Genomic DNA, 16,594 nt, shown 5'->3' with positions numbered 1-16,594 from the left:
ATGCCAAGGTCTTCTCGTACAGGTAAATTGGTATACGACCCTGAAATCGAAAAGACCGCACGAAGACTTCGTCGGGAAACTAAGCAACAATCGGAAGGAGCACCCGCTCCATATGAAGACGAAGAAGACATAACTTTGGAGTTTGAGGAACCCCTAAGCGAATCCGAAGAAGAGACAATGGCTTTGATCCCTGAAAGATCGATCAATGACATGACGTCGCCCGATCTAAACCAGCAACCACTGTGCATTGAATACCCCGATTTAGAGGTAGATTTTGAACTGAAATCTGGATTAATTCATTTACTTCCTACCTTCCGTGGTCTCGCAGGTGAAGATCCACATAAGCATCTGAAGGAATTCCATGTGGTGTGTTCCGGAATGCGACCACAAGGCATAAGCGAGGAACAAGTCAAATTGAGAGCATTCCCCTTCTCTCTCGCCGATCAAGCGAAAGATTGGTTGTATCTCCTACCTTCAGGATCCATTACAAGATGGAACGATCTCAAAAAATAGTTTCTTGAGAAATACTTCCCTGCCTCAAGAGCCACAACAATCCGGAAGGAGATCAGCGGAATTCGACAATTCTCGGGAGAAAGTCTTTTCGAATATTGGGAAAGATTCAATCGATTAGTGGAGAGTTTCCCATCATCAAATCCCAAACCACCTGTTGATCCAGTATTTCTATGAAGGTCTATCAAATATGGATTGAAAACTGATAGATGCAGCAAGTGGTGGAGCATTGTTCGACAAAACCCCCACCGAGGCGCGTAAACTAATCTCGACTATGGCGTCCAACACGCAACAATTTGGGGTTAGACATGATGATCCACCTAGGAAGAGCAACGAGGTAAGTAATCTTGAAGAACGTTTAAGTCAACTAACAACTGTTGTTGAAAAAGTTGTTGCAGATACTTACCAGCAAGTCAAAGCGTGTGGTATTTGCACCTTAACGGGGCACGCTACCGACATGTGCCCAACTCTTCAAGAATCAACTACCGAACATGCCGACGCCGTAGGAGGATTCGCCGGACAACAACAGAGAAGATATGATCCTTTCTCCAAAACATACAACCCCGGATGGAGGGACCACCCGAATCTGAGTTACGGTAACCAACACTTTCCAAAACCTCAATACCGACCACCTCCACAACCTAACCCCACACCCAACACATCCCTCGAAGACATGATGAAAGCGCTAGTGACCAACACACAACAATTCCAGCAACAGACCCAGGCGAACTTCCAACAATTCCAACAACAGACACAACAATTCCAACAACAGACTCAGACGAGCATTCAAAATCTAGAATCTCAAATTAGTCAATTAGCGTCGTCTGTTGGTAAGCTCGAATCCCAAGGTAAGCTACCTTCTCAATCTGTTATTAACCCTAGACAAAACGCTAGTGCTATTACGCTTCGTAGTGGAAAAGAACTGCAGGAACATGTGAACGAAGAAGACACAAAACATGGGCACGGTGCGAAAAGAAAGCTGGAAAAAGAAATTGAGGTCCAACAAAAACAAACCGAACACGAAGTGGATCATCCGAAACCTTTGGTAACTAGACCACCCTTCCCAGAGAGATTCACCACAGACCCAGGCGAACTTCCAACAATTCCAACAACAGACACAACAATTCCAACAACAGACCCAGCAGTTCCAACAACAGACCCAGACGATCATTCAAAATCTATAATCTCAAATCAGTCAAATGGCGTCATCTGTTGGTAAGCTCGAATCCCAAGGTAAGCTACCTTCTCAATCTGTTATTAACCCTAGACAAAACGCTAGTGCTATTACGCTTCGTAGTGGAAAAGAACTGCAGGAACATGTGAACGAAGAAGACACAAAACATGGGCACGGTGCGAAAAGAAAGCTGGAAAAAGAAATTGAGGTCCAACAAAAACAAACCGAACACGAAGTGGATCATCCGAAACCTTTGGTAACTAGACCACCCTTCCCAGAGAGATTCACCAAAGCGAAGACGGAAGTGGAAGAAAAAGAGATTTTTGAGACATTCCGCAAAGTAGAGGTAAACATCCCTTTACTCGATGCCATCAAGCAAATACCCCGATACACGAAATTTCTCAAAGAATTGTGCACTAGCAAGGGAAAACTCAAGGGAAACGAACGGGTAAGTATGGGGGAGAACGTCTCTGCAATCCTCCAACGAAAATTACCCCCAAAATGTAAGGACCCAGGTACGTTCTCCATACCTTGTAAAATTGGCATGATTGGCATAAAGAAGGCCATGTGCGATCTTGGAGCATCTATAAATGTTATGCCTCTAACCATTTTTGAGTCCTTGAAAGTTGGCCCTTTGAAGGAAACAGAGGTAGTCATCCAACTCGCAGACCGTTCTGTAGTCTACCCGGAAGGAGTCTTGGAGGATGTTCTCGTACAGGTAAATGAATTAGTATTCCCTGCCGATTTCTACGTATTGGATATGAGGGAAGACAACTCCCCCAATTCCACATCAATCCTGCTAGGAAGACCATTCCTCAAGACGGCTAGAACAAAAATCGATGTGCACAGTGGAAGTCTCACTATGGAATTCGATGGTGAAATCATAAGATTCAACATCTATGAATCCATGAGGTATCCAACTGACTTACCTACCATGTGAAATATGCATTAGACGAAAGCCTCACGTTGGAGAAAGCAAAAATTTTGAAGGAAAAAATGATCATAGATCCAAACATCGGTGACACCGTTTCTAAACTCGACTTCCTTCGAATTTTACCTACTAAAACTGCTTTCATCGAATTACCGTATTCTCACACTAAAATGGTTCCCTCTATATTGCAGGCACCCGCATTGGAATTAAAGGAGTTACCAAAACACCTTAAGTACGCATTCTTGGGGGAGAACAAAACACTACTGGTGATCATCTCAAGCAAGCTCACCGATCTTGAGGAGGAAAAACTTATCCGAGTGCTTCGTGAATTTCGAGAAGCCATTGGATGGACTATTGCCGACATTAAAGGTTTAAGCCCTTCGACTTGCATGCATAGAATACTCCTAGAGGAAGGCGCAAAACCTTCAAGGGAAGCACAACGCCGGTTGAACCCTTTGATGATGGAGGTAGTAAAGAAAGAGATTTTGAAACTTCTCGATGCAGGTATGATCTTTCCAATTTCTGATAGCGAATGGGTAAGTCCAACTCAAGTAGTACCTAAGAAAACAGGTATTACTGTAATCGAAAATTCTGTTGGAAATTTAGTACCCACACGTGTTCAAAACGGATGGCGAGTTTGTATTGACTATAGAAAGCTTAATGCCGCCACGAGGAAAGATCATTTTCCACTTCCATTTATAGATCAAATGTTAGAAAGATTAGCCGGTCAATCTCATTATTGTTGTCTTGATGGATATTCAGGTTTCCATCAAATTCCAGTAGCACCGGAGGATCAAGAGAAAACAACATTCACATGCTCATTCGGAACCTTCGCCTATAGAAGAATGCCCTTTGGTCTTTGCAACGCACCCGCTACCTTCCAAAGATGTATGGTTAGTATTTTTTCCGACTTTGTTGAACACTTTATTGAAGTTTTTATGGACGATTTTACCGTCTACGGAAACTCATTTGAAGATTGTTTGGAAAAATTGACTAAAGTACTTGAAAGGTGTATAGAAAAAAACCTTGTTCTAAATTATGAAAAATGCCATTTTATGGTCGATCAAGGTTTAATTCTAGGACATATCGTGTCTTCTAGGGGGATAGAAGTAGATAGGTCTAAAGTAGACGTCATAAAATCTTTACCTTACCCCGCTAGTGTGCGGGAGATTCGTTCTTTTCTTGGACATGCAGGATTCTATCGACGGTTTATAAAGGACTTCTCGAAAATTGCCCAACCACTGTGTGCGCTGCTGCAGAAAGACGTCACTTTTACATTTGATGAAGAGTGCATGAAGGCCTTTGACAAGTTAAAGGATTCCCTAACATCTGCACCGGTGATTCGTCCACCTGACTGGAATCATCCTTTTGAAATAATGTGTGACGCTAGTAATCACGCCATCGGGGCTGTCCTAGGCCAAAAGATTGGAAAAGATCCCCATGTGATATACTACGCATCACGGATGTTAGATAACGCTCAAAGCAATTACACAACAACGGAAAAAGAACTTTTGGCTATTGTTTTTGCTTTAGAAAAATTTCGCCACTATTTACTTGGAACTAAAGTTGTTGTGTATTCTGACCATGCAGCGTTGAGATACCTGTTGTCAAAGAAAGAGGCGAAACCACGATTGATAAGATGGATACTACTGCTACAAGAATTCAATTTAACGATCAAGGACAAGAAAGGGGCAGAGAACCTCGTAGCTGACCATCTTAGCCGATTGGTCACCGACGGGAATCCATCACCTCTAAACGACGAGTTCCCGGACGAACATCTCCACACCATTCAAGGAGTCACCCCATGATACGCTGATATTGTTAATTTCTTAGTCACTGGTGTCTTACCACGAGATTTAACTAGAGCACGAAAAGATAAAATCAAAAGTGATGCCAAACATTATGTGTGGGATGAGCCTTACTTATAGAAATTTTGTTCGGATCAAATCATTCGAAGGTGCGTCCCTGAAACTGAAATCCCCTCTATTCTTGAGTTTTGCCATTCATATGCATGTGGAGGCCACTTTGGACCAAAAAGAACAGCACGAAAAGTACTAGAATGCGGCTTGTTTTGGCCAAATATGTTTAAAGATGCATATCTATTTTGTAAATCTTGTGAAAATTGCCAAAAAGTAGGTAATCTTGGCCATCGTATCAAATGCCCCTTTCCCAAGTACTTGTGTGCGAAGTATTTGATGTGTGGGGGATCGACTATATGGGCCCCTTCCTATCTTCTTTTGGCAAGACTTACATCATTTTAGGAATAGATTATGTGTCTAAATGGGTAGAGGCAAAGGCCACTCGTTTCGATGATGCTAAAACTGTCGTGGAATTTATCAAGGCTAACATTTTCTCTAGGTTTGGCATGCCAAGAGCAATTATAAGCGACCGAGGGACACACTTCTGCAACAAGGTAGTCGATGCATTGTTTAAGAAATACAACATCACGCATCAAATCTTGACCGCCTACCATCCCCAAACGAATGGCCAAGCGGAAGTCTCCAATCGAGAGATCAAGTCCATACTCGAGAAAACGGTGAATCCTAACCGAAAGAATTGGAGTACACGCTTGGATGATGCACTTTGGGCTTATCGTACGGCATACAAAACACCCATAGGTATGTCCCCATATCGTTTGATTTATGGTAAATCTTGTCACCTCCCTGTCGAACTGGAGCATAGGGCGTATTGGGCGATCAAGCAATTCAACTCGTCAATGGATGAAGCGGGAGGGCAAAGGAAGTTGCAAATACAAGAACTCGAAGAATTACGGAATGATGCTTATGAGAATTCAAAAATCTACAAGGAAAGAGCAAAAGCATTCCATGATCGCACCATATCTCGGAAAGAGTTCATTGTCGGACAAAAAGTTCTCCTCTTCCATTCTAAGCTCAAGTTATTTCCGGGTAAGTTGCGTTCTCGTTGGATTGGACCTTTTATTATTACTAATATTCTAAGCTCAAGTTATTTCCGGGTAAGTTGCGTTCTCGTTGGATTGGACCTTTTATTATTACTAATATTTTTTCTCATGGTGCAGTCGAAATCAAGAGCCCCACAACTCAAAAGGTATTCAAGGTGAATGGACATCGGCTCAAGCCTTTCTACGAGGGATTTCAAACATCAACAATCGAAAAAATTCAACTTGTGGATCCCGCACTCACCTAAACGAACTCCTCTTCGTCTAGCGAAAGACGTTAAAGAAAAGCGCTGCATGGGAGGCAACCCATGAAATCCCTATCCTCTCCTTTCCTCTTTCGTTTAATTTTAGTTTTTCTTTTTTAATTCTGTTTGGATGGCTGAAAAATAGATTTGGAGACGTCACTAAGCGTGCCCACGCTTAGTCGATCTTTCAACACTGTTCACATCACCTCACAACAAACAACCTTGGACGACATAGCTCGCAAAATCGCTCGCATAGATGCCAATTTGATGGATTTATTTGAACACTTCGGGTTGACACCAAGGCAACCACCCACACCTTGACCTCTTCGCCACATGCACTCAGGGACGCTTCCTTAAACTCTCTCCTTTTAATTTTTCCTTGAGCTGCATGTCATAGTGCACATTGAGGGCAATGTGGATTTTAAGTGTGGGGGTATTATTGTTGAGCATGTTTATTGAAATAGGTGTTGTTGGTTGCATGTTGAAAATGGTTGCTGCTCATGTTGATTGTTGAAATCGAAAAGATATTTTTGTGCTTGATCTTCTTGACTTTTGAAAATTGAGTTTTGTGGAAATTCCTTAGCCTTATGGAAAATTTTTGCTTGATTTTGAAAAATTTTGGCATGATAAAACCCTTTCAATTTTGGACTAATCTTGACTTGATGATGTTATGTATAAAAAGAATACATGTTTTATGTTTGAGGATAATTCACTAGTTGAAAGCTTATTTTCACCAAAATGACTTGAGTTAAAACCTTCTGATGTAGGATTAGTGGACTAAAACATACCTCGTGAGATTTTGAGCTTGATATGTTCATTCTTTGTTGAGAGAATAACACTTTTATGGCTTTGTCTTCCTAGAACTTGCCATGAACCACATCGAGGCCACACAAATGTGCATTTATCTGGATATGATAAAGGCATTAGAAACCACTTTTAGCCTTCTTTAACCACCTAACACATTTTTAACATTAGAGAACCCCTTTGAGCCTCTTGACCTATTTTGTTGAATAACCCGTCATATACAAACCTATCCCGTCGCTTGTTTAAAACCTTGATTTTGATCCCTCTAAGAACTACTAGAGCATCAAGGGAAATGGGTTTAGGTTCAAAAGAACAAGTTCTCAAAATAGGAGACTTTCAAAATCTTTGTGATTTACATGCTTAAAAGATGTATCTCAAAATGAGTGTGGGGGTTCCAAAATTATGTTCTTCTTCATTTTGTGGAAACCGACATCAATTTTCTTGGTCAATGCCTATCACAAAAATTGGAGAGGAGAAAAAGAAAAAGAAAAAAAAAAGAAAAAAAAGAAACAAAAGAAAAGAAAGAAAAAAGAAAAAAAAATGTATGAACTCTCCAAAAGGAATAAGAAAGGCATAGTTCAAGGAATTGTCAAAAGATCTTGAAGGGAGATGAGTAAACTTTGAGAGCTTCGAATTATTGTTCACTCAAATTCTTTTGGTGCTCTAATTAGTTTCTTGGAATTTAACCTCATTATCCTTTTATCCTATCCCAAACCAAAGCCCCATTACAACCAAAATAAAAGACCTTTTGATCCATATATATGCATATTTCAAAAGTGGTGGAGATGTGGTGTATAGGCAAGCCTATGGTGAAGCATTGTCGTAGTAAGTGTCGAGAGATACACCTGAGCCATATATACACTTGAGAGAATGGAAAGTGGTGAGAAAATAGTCCACTAGTTTTATGCGATTGGTTTTGATAATGGTCATCACGTGAAAACTTGTTTGATACATGTTGAATTATCTCTTTCATAAAGTATGTCATTTACCTTGCACATGATTACAAATTGCCTTGAGTAGTTTAAAATTTGGAGGGGATTTTTGAATGCATCTTGATTTTGCTTGAGGACAAGCAAATGGCTAAGTGTGGGGGTATTTGATAACTCTGGAATTATAATAATTTTATAGCAATTTAATCTTCCTTTTTAATCCAAAATATTCCTAATTATGTGATTTTATTGCATATTCAGCAAAAAGGAAGATTACAAGAAAATTTCTGCAGAATTGACAAAGCGCGCCCACGCTTAATGGAGTAGTCAACTCGGGATAAGGATAAGCACGAGCGATTTCCCAAAGAGATAAAGGAATCAAGTGTTTAGATTTAGAAAGGATTCTTTAAAGCTTATCTTTTGTAATCTATTTACCTTTTTAGAGTTTATCACGTATCTATCCCCCCATTACGTCTAGATTCGTAAGGGACTTTTATTATAAATAGGGCTTTATTAGAAGTAGTTCAGTTTTTATGTTAGAACTCTATAGAATTCTCTGTTCATCTCTTCTCTTTTATTTTATTTTACTACCGGAATTAATGGAATTCCACTTTCTAGTGTGTTCTTCTATTAATATGTCCGGCTAAATTCCTTATTTTCTGGTTAAGGTATGGTGATTGCTTGATTCCCATTATGTTGTGAGATCTAATCTGTGTTCTACACTTGTCAAACAAATATTCATGTTATTCTCTGTGCTTTATTTACAAACGTCTGATTTATGAATGATTCGGCCGGTTGTTCATTATCAAGAAGGTTTGCTTAGCTAATTGAACTTTATAAATCCATGTAATTGTTTATTTAGTTCAATACTTAGTGGCAACGTAGCATGATTAGTTATGTCACAGTATTTAATTATGTTATGGGGAATGCATGATCTAGTTTAAACGAATTGTCCTCGTAGGAGTTTGTTGATTAGAATCAGGCCTTTCTAATTCTTAATGCTGTTAATAGATTAAATCTTGTGGACGTTCCCAAGGTTGTCTGTTAATTAGAGATCTAGTCAATGGTCGTACCTTGGCTAACAAAAGGGTAAGGAAAGGTGAGGTTGTTAGGTCGTACCAACGACCATAACTGGTTTATTTGTCCATACATGTGTTATTCTTGCATCAATGATCAACTCACAAGAATCAAGCTTGATCCTACCCTTAATCGGAAAATCTCTCTCTCTCATACTTTTACCAGGTATTTTTAATTATTTAATTTTCGATCACCTCTTTTTTTATCAACAACCTTCCCCATTATTTTCTATTTTTCCAAAAGAAATTAATTTAAAACCAATCCCTGTGGATCGACCTACTCCCACTTTCACAAGTGTAGTAGGAATTATTTTTGGTGACTTCGACACTCATCATTTACTCTTCAAGCCATTAACAATAGTATCCAAATTCACACTATCCCTACCGTATTTAATAGCAGCTTTCACATCAGAATAAGATTCAGGAATAGCATTCAAAAGCACGATAGGAGAATATTCATCAATGTTCTTATCACCCGTGAGTTTGATATCTTGAATTCGTTTGGTAAAGTCATAAAGGTTTTCATCAATATTTTTGGATAAATCAAGTTTATAACGAAAATTTTTTTCTAAAAGAAACAGCTTACTGGGCAGAGAAGTTTCAGTGTATAAATCCTCCAGTTTTTTTTCAAAGATCTTTAGAAGAGTGTTGTTTTCCTACTTTCCTAAGAACATTGTCGGATAGATTCAAAATAATGGACGATAGGCAAATTCATCATTTTCCATTTTCTTTTCATCAGAAATGTTATCGGTGTATTTACCATCAATAGCCTTAAACACCTTTTGTTGAATCAAAATATCTTTCATCTTCTGTTGCCAGATAATCACTTTTCCCGTCAAAGATGTAAACTATATCCGGCCATTATAAGAAAAAAAAAAGGATTTTTGGAAATGGTTTAAAAGAAAAACCACTGGTTTTAGTGCAACTGGAAGTTTAGAAAAAATATCAAGAAGAATAAACCAGATTTCAGAAAATAGGTTTTAATATTATAGCAGAGGATATCAGATAATCACGAATTTCACAGTTAAAGAACAATATAGTCTTAGATCATAGTAAATATCCAAAAAATCAAGTTTATAAGATTACGATTGGAAAACACAGATCAAGATAGATAATTGCCGATCAAGTTTAATAATCAGAAATCAAGTTTGATAATCACAGATCAAGATAAATAACCACAGATCAAGATAAGTAATCACAGATAACCACAGTATCCCAGAAATATCAGAAAAATATGATCTCAGAATAAATCATAACAGATCGAGATATCAGTCAAGAAATATCACAGTATGAACTCAACGGTCCAAGGCCTTTCCAGCCTAAGTTCCAACTAGATACCCGCGACCTCAAGGGTCCGCCCAAGTGGAAATTAGGGGGAAATAGTCCTCGGTTAAAAGTAACAAAAATTGCAGAAATTAAAAGAGAGAGGAGGGGTTTAGATTTACCACCACCACGGTGCGGAGCGGATCAGAACGAGGCTCTGATACCACTATAGGGTACAAAACCCAAGTGGTATCCTTTATCAATAGAAAGCCTAACCAAACTATTACACTTGATTTGGAGTAAAAACTCTTGAAGAATACAAATCAGTTATTATAGTAATGAAAGAATAACAAAAATAATAAGAGAAAAGAATAAAATCGTAGTTTTGAGATTGGCTTAGAACAAGCCAGATTCAGTTAGAAGGGTCACGGTCACGGTCACTTGGCACCGCACCCACAGAAACTTCGGCCCACGGTTGCACCTCACTTAGAGAGACAAGATCACAAAGATCTAACCCAGAAACTCGTCACACAGTTAGCTTCCGTTCACTTAGAACTTCTCAAGGAATAGGTAGAGATATCTCAAAGAATGGTTCACGGTTTCAAGATTTTTTTCGACAAGGAGCAAACAACTCTTATTTATATGAAAAACAAAGAGCCGTTGGAATGAAGGGTTTGGGGTGGCTTTCCTTTAGCCATTGATTTGGCTAAGGAAAGCCACCATCATTAATGGTGGTGGAGAAGGAAACATTGTACTGCCGTGGAAGGCAGTTTTAGAGAGGGGGAGAGAAACACAGACAGCGGCGCACAAAGAAAAGGAGAGGGTAAGACTGATTAGGTTTAGGTCAAGTAGGTATAAATATAAGAATACTTGGGTCGGGTTAATGGGTCGAATACCGGGTCGGGTGAGGGCCTTCCAGGTGGGCCGAGAGTTTAGTGGATCGAGCAATGGGCCTACCAAAATAATTTGGGTCCTTGGGCCATATAATACTAACAGTAATTAATATTTGGGTCTCAATCACAAGATGAATGAATAGTGGCATCTTCCACTAAAAAAAAGGGGGATTTAATGCAATTTATTTTTCTGTGATAATAAAAATGAGCAAATTATTCTCTTATAAAAAATAAAGTAGCAATCTATCTCCTTATATTTAGAAAATGGAGCAATTTACCTCTCTGCCTAAGGAGATAAATTGCTTCAATTTTAAAAACATAGAGAGATAAATTGCTATTTTTGAAAATACACAAGTAGTATAAATTGCTATTTTATTTTTTATAAGGAGGTTTTTTTTTTATCTATTTTTCATAATACAGATAGGTACATTGTAATTTATAAAAAAAATAAAAAAGTATTTTTCATGACGAAAATTTTAGTTATAATAATAAATTCATTGCTATAAGTGGTGACAATATTTGTGGATGTCACTAAATGTTGGAATTAGATTTTATTAATGATAACTTAGATTATTGTTACAAATTTTTATCACAAAAATGTTTAGGATAATAGTATTATTTCCTTAAGACTTTTCGTTTCATTAGGAAACTATCTTTTTAATACTGATACAATTAGGTAACTAGTTAGTATATATATTTGATATAATTCAATATGTAGACACTTTTGAATTTGGGGTGGGGGGGATGATCTTGGATCTCTTTTCTCTAAATATTCCCTGCAATTTTATGATACTTTCTCTTCTCTTTTTATGTGTTTTTTCATGAGCATGTTTAGCTAAATTCTCTAATTTCAGTTAAAGACTTGGTGGATGCTTAATTCCTATGCGTTGTCAGATCTAATTTATGCTTTTTACTCTAGTTTATATTGGTATTTGTGTTGTTCTCTGTGCTTTTATTACAAATAGTCTGATTTATGAATGATAGGTATTGTTGTTCATTATCAAGAATATTTGCCCAGCCAATTGAATTTGTAAATCCGTAATTCTTTGTTTAATCCAATAACTAGTGGTAACAAATCAGAATTGATGATGTAGTAGTTTTCGATTATATTATGAGAAATGCATAATCTAACTTAAATAAATCATCATAGAAATTTATTGGTTACAATCGGGCCTCTCTAGTTCCTAATGCTGTAGGTAAATTAAATTTTGAGAATGTTCTTAAGGTTGTTTATTGATTAGGGATTTAGTCAACAGACGTTCCTTGATGATAAGGTAATGAAATGTGAGGTTGTTAGTCGTACCAATAAATATAATGAATTTATCTATCATGAAAGATTGTCATCTTTGCATCTATTATCAACGTAGAATTGAACATTATTCTGTCTTTAATTGAAATGTTTTCTCATATTTATCATCTCTTCAAGTGTTTTCTTCTATTTAATTTTAGATATAGATTTTAAACGAACTCCATCCTTTGTATTTATACTATTGAAGGAATTAATGTAAAACTAATTCCTATGAATTCGACCCTACTCACTCTGACACTGCAGTTACAGCTGAACCACCATTTACCTCCACCTTACCTCTTTGGTTTTTTCTTTCTTCCCTCTATTTTCCTTTTTGCTCATCACTTCTATATTTTCTTTTGTATTTCGCTGGTTCTTTTAGTCTTCATGAACAGTCAAAAAAGAAACAAAACAACTGGGTCTTCCTCTACCTCTCGGTCCTGGAACTCTCAGGTTATGTTTGTTTTTGTTTTTGGCCCATCTTTGAGATGGGCCAAAAATTTTATATGTTTGGTTCTCTTTATCTTTCTGTTTTCTGCCAAATTTTAGACTATTTTACTTTATTTTGCAGGCCCACTCTAACTCAGCAACTAATTACAGAACACTGCAAAAGAACGACTTCTCGTGCAGAAAAAGAACATTTTCTCTCCACCTTTGATTTCGACTCCATCGTCGCCGTTCCGAAGACCCACCGGCCGAGATGTATACCCATCAACTCCCCTCCTCAAGGCGAACATTCCGGTATGTTTCAATTCAATTTTCATCCATGTTTTCACTGTGTAGTATATTGAACCATTTTGTACATTCAAGCTTCGATTTTACCACCTGCCGCAGTTCACTTAGCGACAGTCTAACTTTCAGAAATCGTGCCACCAGAGACACGTCCCCCACCGACTCTTAACACTTCCTCATCTCACCCTACTTATGACGAGGAAAGCTTATCCGGCTCCAGGGACGAAGAGGATGATATTGGAGATAGGGTGCTCCACCCCACACTCCAAGGGATTCAATCACTTTGACCAACATAGCCTACCGCGTGGCCCGCATCGAGAACAACCTCATGGGACTCTTCCAGCACATCAGCCTAACGCCGGGACACCCACCTACTCTTTGATCGCTCGCCGTGTTACATGCACTCAGGGACATCTCATTTCCTTTCTCTTTTATCTAATCGTCCTAGAGATGCATGCTTGTCACATTAGGGACAATGTGGATTTAAGTGGGGGATGGGAGTCTTGATGCTTTTGCTACAATGTTGATTATTGTTGGATTATTTGTTGGAATTTTATGTCTTGGAGAGAATGGATTCCTTTTGCTGTATTGAAGAATATTGATGCCCACTATTCCTTCTATGCTTGTTGAATATGTGAGGAATAGCGTGTTTTATCTCTGTGTATAGAAATAGCACATCTATTAGTGATAATGCGATTTTTAGTTAGGTAAGGAGCATAACTACTTTTCAAATTTGGAGCTGTATATATACACAGCTATACGCAGCAAGCTCTGTAACTTCTTCTTCAGTAGATTAACCTCTTTTCAAGATTACATGAAGTTTCTTTATGATTTTCTCTTGAGTTCTGACATGGTACCAGAGCTTGTGGTTCCTCTGGTTCTTCGCATTGTCTTGATAAACACTCACTACACAAAACACATTGAAATATGGAAACAAAACCAGACACACACAAGAAACAGGTGGAGGGCACAGAGATGCTGAGACTGCAAATTTTAGAGAATCCTGGGATGAGCTTGGTGTCCTCACTTCTAAATGGCAAGAATTACCTCTCATAGAGTAGGGCTGTAAAGATAGCACTAGGGGCAAAAATGAGATTAGGATTTATCAATGGGAAGAATCCAAAACCAGATGAGGACGCAGAAGATTATGATAATGGATGAGAAACGACTGCATGGTAACATCTTGGATTCTAAATTGTATATTCAAGGACTTGGTTGAAAGCTTTCTCTACACAAATTCAACCAAAAAACTATGGGAAGAACTGGAGGCGCATTTTGTGGAGGGTAATGGGCCAGTATTATACCACATTCAAAGGAAAATAACATCCATCTCTCAAGGTGAGCTCTCTGTATCTGCATATTATTGTAAACTAAAAAAACTTTGGGATGAATTTGGATGCTTGAGACCTTTGCCACAATGTGAATGTGAGCTTCAAAACAAAATTCAAATGTTAATATTTCGAATCAACTCATGCAATTCTTGATGGGATTGCATGAATCTTTTGATCATGTTAGAAATCAAGTTCTTTTAATGGAACCGTTGCCTAGTGTAAATAAAGCCTATTCCATGATTTTAAGGGTGGAAAAACAAAGACAAATTCATTCAGAAATTATGAGTGGAACTCAGAATCTTGCAATGCAGGCAAAAGATAGTAAGAAAAATGCAGGAATTCTGTCAAGATTTCCACAGAAAAGGAGATATATGACAAATAAACATAATTTGAAATGTGACGAGCGTGGAAAAACTAGCCATTTGAGAAGCTCATGCTTTGAAATAGTGGGATATCCAGACTGGTATAAGACTATGATGAAAAAAAGAAGGGATGAATTCTTAGGAAATAGAGTATATAATGTTACAGAACCAAATAATCAAGCTGCAGCTTCAGTGATCGAAACATCAGTGGACAAAAAGATGATCAGATCCGAATTCCAGCGGTTCTTGATAGAAAAGGGACAAGCACAAGTCAATGGACATACTGAGTTTGAAAACTTCTCAGGTAAATCTTTTCAATATCAGTTTCTGAACAATCTTGCTTGGAATTCTTGGGTCATTGATAGTGGAGCTTCTACACATATGTGTAGAAGCCAGAACCTGCTTGAAAATCTTATGATTACTAATGGTAAAACATATGTTCACTTAGCAGATGGCTCAAGACAACAGGTACAACAAGTAGGTAGTGTTACAATATCAAATAAGGTTAAACTAACCAATGTGTTTTATGTGCTTGGACTGAAATTTAACCTTTTGTCTGTCAGTAAACTTTGTGAATTATCCTCTATATCTTGTACATTTACTGACACTTGTTGTGTATTGCAGGTCCACAGGACTAAAGAAGTCAAAGTTGTAGATAAAGTTTTAAGCAAGTTATATATTCTTGATCAAGATAGCTTCAAATTGGAGAATCTCAGAAATTATGAAGAGCAACTGATACATCATGCCTGCAAATCTACTTTATCTGATCTTGATACTTGGCATAGAAGGCTAGGCCACTCTTCTCATACTGTTCTTAATCACACTCCAATGCTTAGGGAAAATAAAAATATGATAGAAAATTGTAAGGTTTGTCCATTAGCAAAGCAACAGAGAATGCCTTTGACTGTTAGTGAAACGGTTTCACAAAATTTGTTTGATCTTGTCCACGTTGATATATGGAGACCTTACAATCAAGAATCTCTATATTAATGCACTTATATGCTAACCATTGTCGATGATTTCAGTGGGTGCACTTGGACTTTTCTCATGAAGCATAAATTTTAGACTGTGTCACTATTGAGCTCATTCAAACTATGATCCAAACACAGTTTCATAAAAGACTTAGAGTGGTGAGAACTGACAATCGAAGTGAGTTCTTGAGCAATAACTGCCAAGAGTTTTTTAGAACCATAAGACATGCACTTATACCCCTCAACAAAATGGGATAGTTGAGAGAAAGCACAAACATCTCTTGTAAGTGGCAAGAGCCCTTATGTTCCAATCATATCTTCCACCTTTCTTTTGAACTGAAGCTATACTTACAGCAACATATATTATTAATAGACTACCTAGCATTACTTTAAACTGGAATATGCCTTATGAAATGCTATTCAATAAACCAGTCACCTATAAGCACATGAAGGTATTTGGGTGTTTATGTTATGCTACAAACATAAATCCTCATAAAACTAAATTTGATCCTAGGGAATCACAGTGTGTAATCCTAGGATATGTACCAAGACAGAAAGGATACCAGTTATTTGACATTGAAAAGCAACATACATTAGTCAGTAGGCATGTAGTTTTCTTTGAAAATGAATTCCCTTATAAGGATGTACCAAACAGACTCCATTACTGTATCTCTCCCTCTACCTTTACATGATGATGATGATCCTAGTACTATTTCTGCATTAGAGCATCATAATGATGAAGTACAAGAAACAACACATTCTCAGATTGTTCTAGGACTTAGAAAAACCAAGCCCTCTCGGCTGTAAGATTTTATATGTGATGTTTCTATTGAAGGTGTTTGACCTATTGTTACTGCTGTTAGTTCAGAACTTATTGTCTTTGTTGCTTCTATCTCATCTATGTAGGAACCTTATACATACAAACAAGCAGCACAACATCCAAAGTTGGATACAGGCGATGCAATCTGAAATTGCAGCATTAGAAGCAAACAAAACATACAGATTACACCATTACCTGATGGAAAGAGAACTATTGGAAACAGGTGGATCTACAAACTGAAATTGCATCCAGATGGTACCATTGATAGGTACAAGGCGAGATTGGTGGCAAAATGATACAACCAAATTGAGGGAGTAGATTTTTTTGAAAGTCTTTCCCCTATAGCAA

At 37.8% G+C, this 16,594-nt stretch overlaps 1 pseudogene; it reads left to right on the top strand.

The window, feature by feature from the left end:
• Positions 1-2,624, top strand: LOC110011701 (annotated as a pseudogene).

Source organism: Sesamum indicum, linkage group LG3 (assembly GCF_000512975.1).
Source record: "Sesamum indicum cultivar Zhongzhi No. 13 linkage group LG3, S_indicum_v1.0, whole genome shotgun sequence".
NCBI classification, from domain to species: domain Eukaryota; kingdom Viridiplantae; phylum Streptophyta; class Magnoliopsida; order Lamiales; family Pedaliaceae; genus Sesamum; species Sesamum indicum.
This window is presented reverse-complemented; position numbering and strand designations above follow the sequence as displayed.